The sequence below is a fragment of the Oryx dammah genome, unplaced genomic scaffold, assembly GCF_014754425.2.
Source record: "Oryx dammah isolate SB20612 unplaced genomic scaffold, SCBI_Odam_1.1 HiC_scaffold_18, whole genome shotgun sequence".
Taxonomy (NCBI): Eukaryota; Metazoa; Chordata; class Mammalia; order Artiodactyla; family Bovidae; genus Oryx; species Oryx dammah.
This window is the reverse complement of record NW_024070202.1, coordinates 656474-664225: the sequence shown is the minus strand read 5'-3', so window position 1 is coordinate 664225 and position 7752 is coordinate 656474. Positions and strand designations below refer to the sequence as shown.

Below are 7752 nucleotides of genomic sequence, written 5' to 3'. Positions count from 1 at the left end.
ATAGGAAAGGGATGACTGATTTTTTTCTACAGTAACATTTCTTGAATTCTACCAGGGCATATTATCCAGTTATGTTTGATAATACATGGTAATAAAATGGTTGCATAAATATGCTGCATTTTACAGTGTTAGTTTTTAAATCAGGTATCAAAGTTATTTATCAGGAATTAATATTTTCCAGAAAGGGACAAAAAGTATGCAAGGAAAGCCTTTAAAAATAAAAATCAAATATTTTTCTTCAAGTTTTGAATGCTTTCCATTTTAAAATGACTGTGACCAGGAATAATATACATCATTGTATTTACATATTTTAAAGATTAATAACTATTTAATTTCAGATGGCTATAAACTTCTCTGAGTCATGGAAAATAGGAATAATATCACAAAATTAATTCTCTTATGACTTCCTCAGAAAAAGGAAATTGAAATTCTCTGTTTTTCACTGTTCTTACTTTGTTACATTGCAATTTTGATCAGAAAGCTACTTGTCAAGATTTCTATCACCTCCAGTCAACTTATGAAGCAGCCCATGTATTTCTTTCTGAGTCACCTCTCCCTTGCATATCTTTTTTACACCTCCACTGTGACCCCCAAGTTGATTGCTGACTTGATGGCAGCAAACAAGACCATTTCCTACCATGGTTGCATGACACAGCTCTTCACCATGCACTTCTTCGGGGGGATCGAGGTCTTCATCCTCATTGGGATGGCCTATGATTGCCATGTGGCCATCTGCAACCCTCTGCGCTACACTCTGACCATGACCAGACAGAAGTGTGTTGCCATGATTGCTGCTTCCTGCACGGGGTGGCGGGGGGGGGGGGGGGTTCCTGCATTCCTTCAGTCAGTTTCTCCTGGCCACCTTTTTACCCTACTGTGGCCTTAACGAATTAGAGCATTACTTCTGCAATGTGTATCCTTTACTGAAGCTAGCCTGCACTGACACCATCAGAATCAGTCTGCTTATCATAGCCAATTCAGGCCTCATGGGCCTGGTGACTTTTGTGGTCTTGTTGATATCCTATGCTGTGATCTTGTACATTGTCAGGTCCTAATCTATAGAGAATCACTGCAAAGCTCTCTCTACCTGAAGTTCCCAAAAAACTGTGGTAGTCCTCTTTTTTGCTTGTTTAGAGACTGAAATGCAGTACTTGGATGCAATCTCAAAAATTACAGAATGATCTCTGTTCATTTCCAAGGAAAACCATTTAATATCACAGAAATCCAAGTCTATGCCCCAACCAGTAATGTTCAAGAAGCTGAAGCTGAATGGTTCTAAGAAAACCTACAAGACCTTTTAGAACTAACACCCCAAAAAGATGTCCTTTTCATTATAGAGGACTGGAATGCAAAAGTAGGAAGTCAAGAAACAGCTGGAGTAACAGGCAAATTTGGCCTTGGAGTACAGAATGAAGCAGGGCAAAGGTGAATAGAGTTTTGCTAAGAGAATGCACTGTTCATAGCAAACACCTTCTTCCAACAAAAAAAGAGAGGACTCTACACATGGACATCACCAGATGGTCAACACCAAAATCAGATTGATTATATTATGTGTAGCCAAAGATGGAGATGGATTATATTCTTTGCAGCAAAAACAAGACCAGGAGCTGACTGTGGCTCAGATCACGAATTCCTTATTGCCAAATTCGGACTTAAATTGAAGAAAGTGGGGAAAACCACTAGACCATTCAGGTATGACCTAAATCAAATCCCTTGTGATTATACAGTGGAAGTGAGAAATAGATTTAAGGGTCTAAATCTGATAGATAGAGTGCCTAAATGAACTATGGAATGAGGTTCGTGACATTGTACAGGAGACAGGGATGAAGACCAACCCATGGAAAAGAAATGCAAAAAAGCAAAATGTCTGTCTGAGGAGGCCTTACAAATAGCTGTGAAAAGAAGAGGCAAAAGCAAAGATGAAAAGGAAAGATATAAGTATCTGAATGCAGAGTTCCAAAGATAGCAAGGAGAGATAAGAAAGCCTTCCTTAGTGATCAATGCAAAGAAATAGAGGAAAACAGCAGAATGAGGAAGACTAGCTGTCTCTTCAAGAAAATTAGAGATACCAAGGGAACATTTCATGCCCAGATGGGCTCGATGAAGGACAGAAATTGTATGGACCTAACAGAAGCAGAAGATATTAAGAAGAGGTGGCAAGAATACACGAAAGAACTGTACAGAAAAGATCTTCACAACCAAGACAATCACGATGGTGTGATCACTCACCTAGAGCCATACATTCTGGAATATGAAGTCAAGTGGGCCTTAGGAAGCATCACTATGAACAAAGCTAGTAGAGGTGATGGAATTCCAGTGGAGCTATTTCAAATCTTGAAAGATGATGCTGTGAAAGTGCTGCACTCAATGTGCCAGCAAATTTGGAAAATTCAGCAGTGGCCGCAGGACTGGAAAAGGTCAGTTTTCATTCCAATCCCAAAGAAAGGCAATGCCAAAGAATGCTCAAACTGCTGCACAATTGCACTCATCTCACACACTACTAAAGTAATGCTCAAAATTCTCCAGCCAGGGTTCAGCAATATGTGAACTGTGAACTTCCTGATGTTCAAGCTGGTTTTAGAAAAGGCAGAGGAACCAGAGATCAAATTGCCAACATCCGCTGGATCATGGAAAAAGCAAGAGAGTTCCAGAAAAACATTATTTCTGCTTTATTGACTATGCCAAAGCCTTTGACTGTGTGGATCACAATAAACTGTGGAAAATTCTGAAAGAGATGGGAACACCAGACCACCTGATCTGCCTCTTGAGACATACATATGCAGGTCAGGAAGCAGCAGTTAGAACTGGACATGGAACCAAAGACTGGTTCCAAATAGGAAAAGGAGTATGTCAAGGCTGTATATTGTCACCCTGCTTATTTAACTTCTATGCAGAGTACATCATGAGAAATGCTGGACTGGAACCAAGCTGGATTCCAGCACAAGCTGGAATCGAGTTTTCCAGGAGAAATATCAATAACCTCAGATATGCAGATGACACCACCCTTATGGCAGAAAGTGAGGAGGAACTAAAAAGCCTCTTGATGAAAGTGAAAGAGAAGAGTGAAAAAGTAGGCTTAAAGCTCAACACTCAGAAAACGAAGATCATGGCACCTGGTCCCATCACTTCATGGGAAATAGATGGGGAAACAGTGGAAACAGTGTCAGACTTTATTTTGAGGGGGCTCAAAAATCACTGCAGATGGTGACGGCAGCCATGAAATTAAAAGATGCTTACTCCTTGGAAGGAAATTTATGACCAACCTAGATAGCATATTCAAAAACAGAGATATTACTTTGCCAACAAAAATCCGTCTACTCAAGGCTATGGTTTTTCCAATGGTGATGTATGGTGTGAGAGTTGGACTGTGAAGAAAGCTGAGTGCCAAAGAATTGATGCTTTTGAAGTGTGGTGTTCAAGAAGACTCTTGAGAGTCCCTTGGACTGCAAGGAGATCCAACCAGTCCATTCTAAAGGAGATCAGTCCTGGGTTTTTATTAGAAGGACTCATACTGAAGCTGAAATTCCAATATTTTGGCCACCTCATGCAAAGAGTTGACTCATTGGAAACAACCTGATGCTGGGAGGGATTGGGGGCAGGAAGAGCATGGGATGACAGAGGATGAGATGGCTGGATGGCATCACTGACTCGATGGACACGAGTTTGAGTGAACTGTGGGAGGTGGTGATGGACAGGGAGGCCTGGTGTACTCTGATTCATGGGGTCACAAAGAGTCGGAGACAACTGAGTGACTGAACTGAACCGACTCTTCATTTACATTCGACCAGCAACTACTTTATCAGAAGACAAAGTGTTAGCTCTTTTTTATACTATCATTGCTCCCATGCTCAATCCTATAATCTACATGCTGAGAAACTTGGAGATGAAGAATGCTATAAAGAAACTTTGATGCCATATTGCAGTAAGAAAGGAAATGAACTAAATGATACCTCTGATTTTCACTGCTGAACTTGTTGATTATATGAATTTTCTACACCAAGACTTTAAAATGTATAATACTTACCTTATATGCTTTTTTGTTTCATTTTGTTTTAACAATATATAGATTTAAGTATGAGCAAAAGCTTACAACTCCCTGAATTTATCCAGACTCTCCTCTGTGCTCTTTTCTATTTTTCTTGTTTTCTTACTTATATCTCCTCTTCTCTTCTGATCTTTTGGCTATGTAATCAATTTAGATACTTAGCAGTAGACTATCAAACACATCATGTAATACAAATCAACACTGGGAACCCATAGAGCCCATTCTTGTATGTGACTTTATTCAATAAAGCCTATTCCAGGTAGCAATGATTTAGAAGATAATTCCGACATTTTACTTGCATTATTTAAAGAATATTCTAAAAGACCAAATTTTGGAACTGCAACTATATTTCTTAAAAATATAGGTTTTTACTCTGATAATTTTGTAGCCAGCAGTGATATAGAGCTTCTCATATGTCCAATACCAGTACTCTTACCTAATCCCCACATCAATCTCTCTTCTTTTGTTCAAAGGAACTATCTCTCCCAACTCTGTCCATGTAAATGTGAACTGCAACTCTGGCTAATTCTAGCACCTGACAGTGTATATTTGTTATGGCCATGTGTTCTGGACCCTGAATTGCTTAGTAACTATGAGGACTGGGACATATGCTCAACAAATCATCAATCAAGTGATAATAATAGCTCAACACACAGTCTTGTGAGGATATGGGTAGGACTGAAACACTGCTTGGTCACACAGTAAGTGCTCAATACATATGAGCTATTTTATTGCCCAGTCTCCTGTTATGGATAAGAAATGCAACCATTCTGATAATAATTTTCCTTTGGATCAGTGAGGGTGTGAGAATGGGGCTCATATTAATCTCATGCTCCTATTACTAGGCTTTCCTGGTGGCTCAGACAGTAAAGAATCCACCTGCAATGTGGGGAATCCAGGTTCAATCCCTGGGCTGGGAAGATACCTTGGAGGAGCTCATGACAATCTGTTCCAGTATTCTTGCCTGGAGAATCCCCATGGAATGAGGTACCTGGAAGGCTACAGTCCAGGGGGTTCAAAGAGTAGGACATGACTGAGTGACTAAGCACAGCACAGTGTGAAATAGGCACCTATTACTGGTGAAATTATTTTTTTCTTAGAGTGGGAAAGTGGAGAATATCACTTAAAGTCAATGATAACATCTTTGGCACTGTTCAAGTTAATAGCAGTTTTTCCAGTAGGAATTGAAAGTCATCCTGGAGCAACTTTGGCTAATGTCAGAAATGACTAGGAGCAAGATCAAGCGACTAGATAACTGATTAGGAATGGGTAGAACCTCAAAAATCTTTTAAAAACTTCGTGGATATGATGTACTTGCATGAGGATTTGTTTTCAAGTTGTAGAGAGAGCCAGGTTAGAAAAAAATGAGTTATCAATGTTGAGGATTCTAAAAATGGGTTTATAATATAAAAAATAAAAATAGCATAGTTCTATGACTCAGTTGAAAATGCCCACCAAATAGACCTAAAAATATTATGTGCTAGAAATTCTTATAGAAAGATCCTAACATATTTGCTTGTTTTTTTAAACCTAGTTCTTGACAGTTATCTGAAAACTCCTGGATAGGGCATGCACAGTATACATATCAGAGAACATAACAGAGCAGAAAAGTGAAAGATCACTTTCTGGTGTGAAATAAGCAGGGTCTTTACTAAGAAGACCAGCCAACCCTCAAAGTTTCCCTCTGCTTCAGAAGCCCTATCCTCCAACCAATCAGACTTGTATTATTGAAAAATAAAACTTCAAAAATTAACACAAATATTTCTGTTTTATTTTTATTCTTAGAATAAAATTTGTGAATGTGGATTATTAAAATACTTGGAGTCTGCAGCAACATGGATGGACCAATAAATTATCGTACTAAGTCAGACAGAGAAAAAAAAAATTTATGCAATCACTTATATGTGGTTTCCAAAAAAAATAAATTACACAGATGGACTTATTTACAAAACAGAAAAAGACTCACAGACACAGAAAACAAACTTATGGTTACCAAAAGGGGAGGGAAGGGATAAGTTGAGAGTTTGCGATTAACAGACACAGACTAACAAATATAAAATAGATAAAAACAATGATCTATTTTATAGCATAGGAAACTATACTCAATATCTTGTAATAACATATAATGAAAAGTAATCTGAGATAGAAAATATACATGCATATGAAAACATATATATGAACTGAATCACATGACTATATACCTGAAACCAACATAGCATTGTAAATAAACTATAGTTTAATAAGATAAGCAAGCAAATACGTCATTGTCAATATCAATCATTAACCAGGAAATTATGATTTAACTCCTTCACTTTTGCACTGTGATCTCCTCCCTTCTCAGCTTCTCAAGGGCATCAGCCATATTTCTCTCTTCAGTTGGATCATAATAGCACATATAAAATCAAGAAAGAATAGTGAGATTCTTTTTAATTTAGTGAGTGACCTTACTAGTTCTTGCATTCAAGTTATTATCTACCTTTCATTATTTTTGGCCAAGACATTTTACAACTCAAAATAGAGAAGTTGATTCACACAAAATAATATCAATGTCAACAAAGTCTTGCCATAGAAATTCAAATTGTGTCAGGTGAAATGCAATTAATGATAGTGCTTTGGATACTTGACTAGTTTTGCATCAACTTATAAATGCATTTAGCACCCCTTCAGTTCAGTTCAGTTCAGTCGCTCAGTCGTGTCCGACTCTTTGCGACCCCATGAACCGCAGCACGCCAGGCCTCCCTGTCCTTCACCAACACCCGGAGTTCACTCAGACTCATGTCCATTGAGTCGGTGATGCCATCCAGCCATCTCATCCTGGGTCGTCCCCTTCTCCTCCTGCCCCCAATCCCTCCCAGCATCAGAGTCTTTTCCAATGAGTCAACTCTTCGCATGAGGTGGCCAAAGTACTGGAGTTTCAGCTTTAGCATCATCCCTTCCAAAGAAATCCCAGGGTTGATCTCCTTCAGAATGGACTGGTTGGATCTCCTTGGAGTGCAAGGGACTCTCAAGAGTCTTCTCCAACACCATAGTTCAAAAGCATCAATTCTTAGGCACTCAGCCTTCTTCACAGTCCAACTCTCACATCCACTCATGACCACAGGAAAAACCATAGCCTTGACTAGACAGACCCCTTATTGATGATAAATATGTGGTGAATTGTTGTCTGAACTGATGGTAACTGGTTTCTACATTAAATATTAATAATAAATTAAATAGAATCTTTGACGTGTCCACTCATCATTTGCATAAAAATTCAATAATATTCTCTTTTAAAATGTATCCTTTGACAAATGGTAAACTTTAAAGAAACTATAGAACTAGATCCATTCACAGATACCCACTGACTGTTTAAAAAAATTCAGTGGTACATTAAAAGATCTTAGAAGCTTTCAGACAAACAATAAAGATTAAGTAAATTTTTTAAAAGATGAATTCAGTCATATGATTTCAACTTTTTGACAAATATAAATACTACATTTGCAGGTAAAAACTGGATGAGAAAATACAGTTGTTTTATGGAATTATAAAGTAAAATTCAAGAGGCAACTAAGGAATAAATATCTGTATAACATAAGAATGTCCAAGATTTACGCTTGACTAAAACTTCTATAAAGTAAAAAGAAATGACACACAACGTCCTATTCATTTATATAAACATAATATTTTTAATTATAGATTTGCTTATTTTCTTGTTTATTTCATTGTCT

At 37.9% G+C, this 7752-nt stretch overlaps 1 pseudogene; it reads left to right on the top strand.

Annotated features, from left to right (window-relative positions):
- Positions 1–361: 361 nt before the first annotated feature.
- Positions 362–3910, top strand: LOC120877812 (annotated as a pseudogene).
- Positions 3911–7752: the final 3842 nt, after the last annotated feature.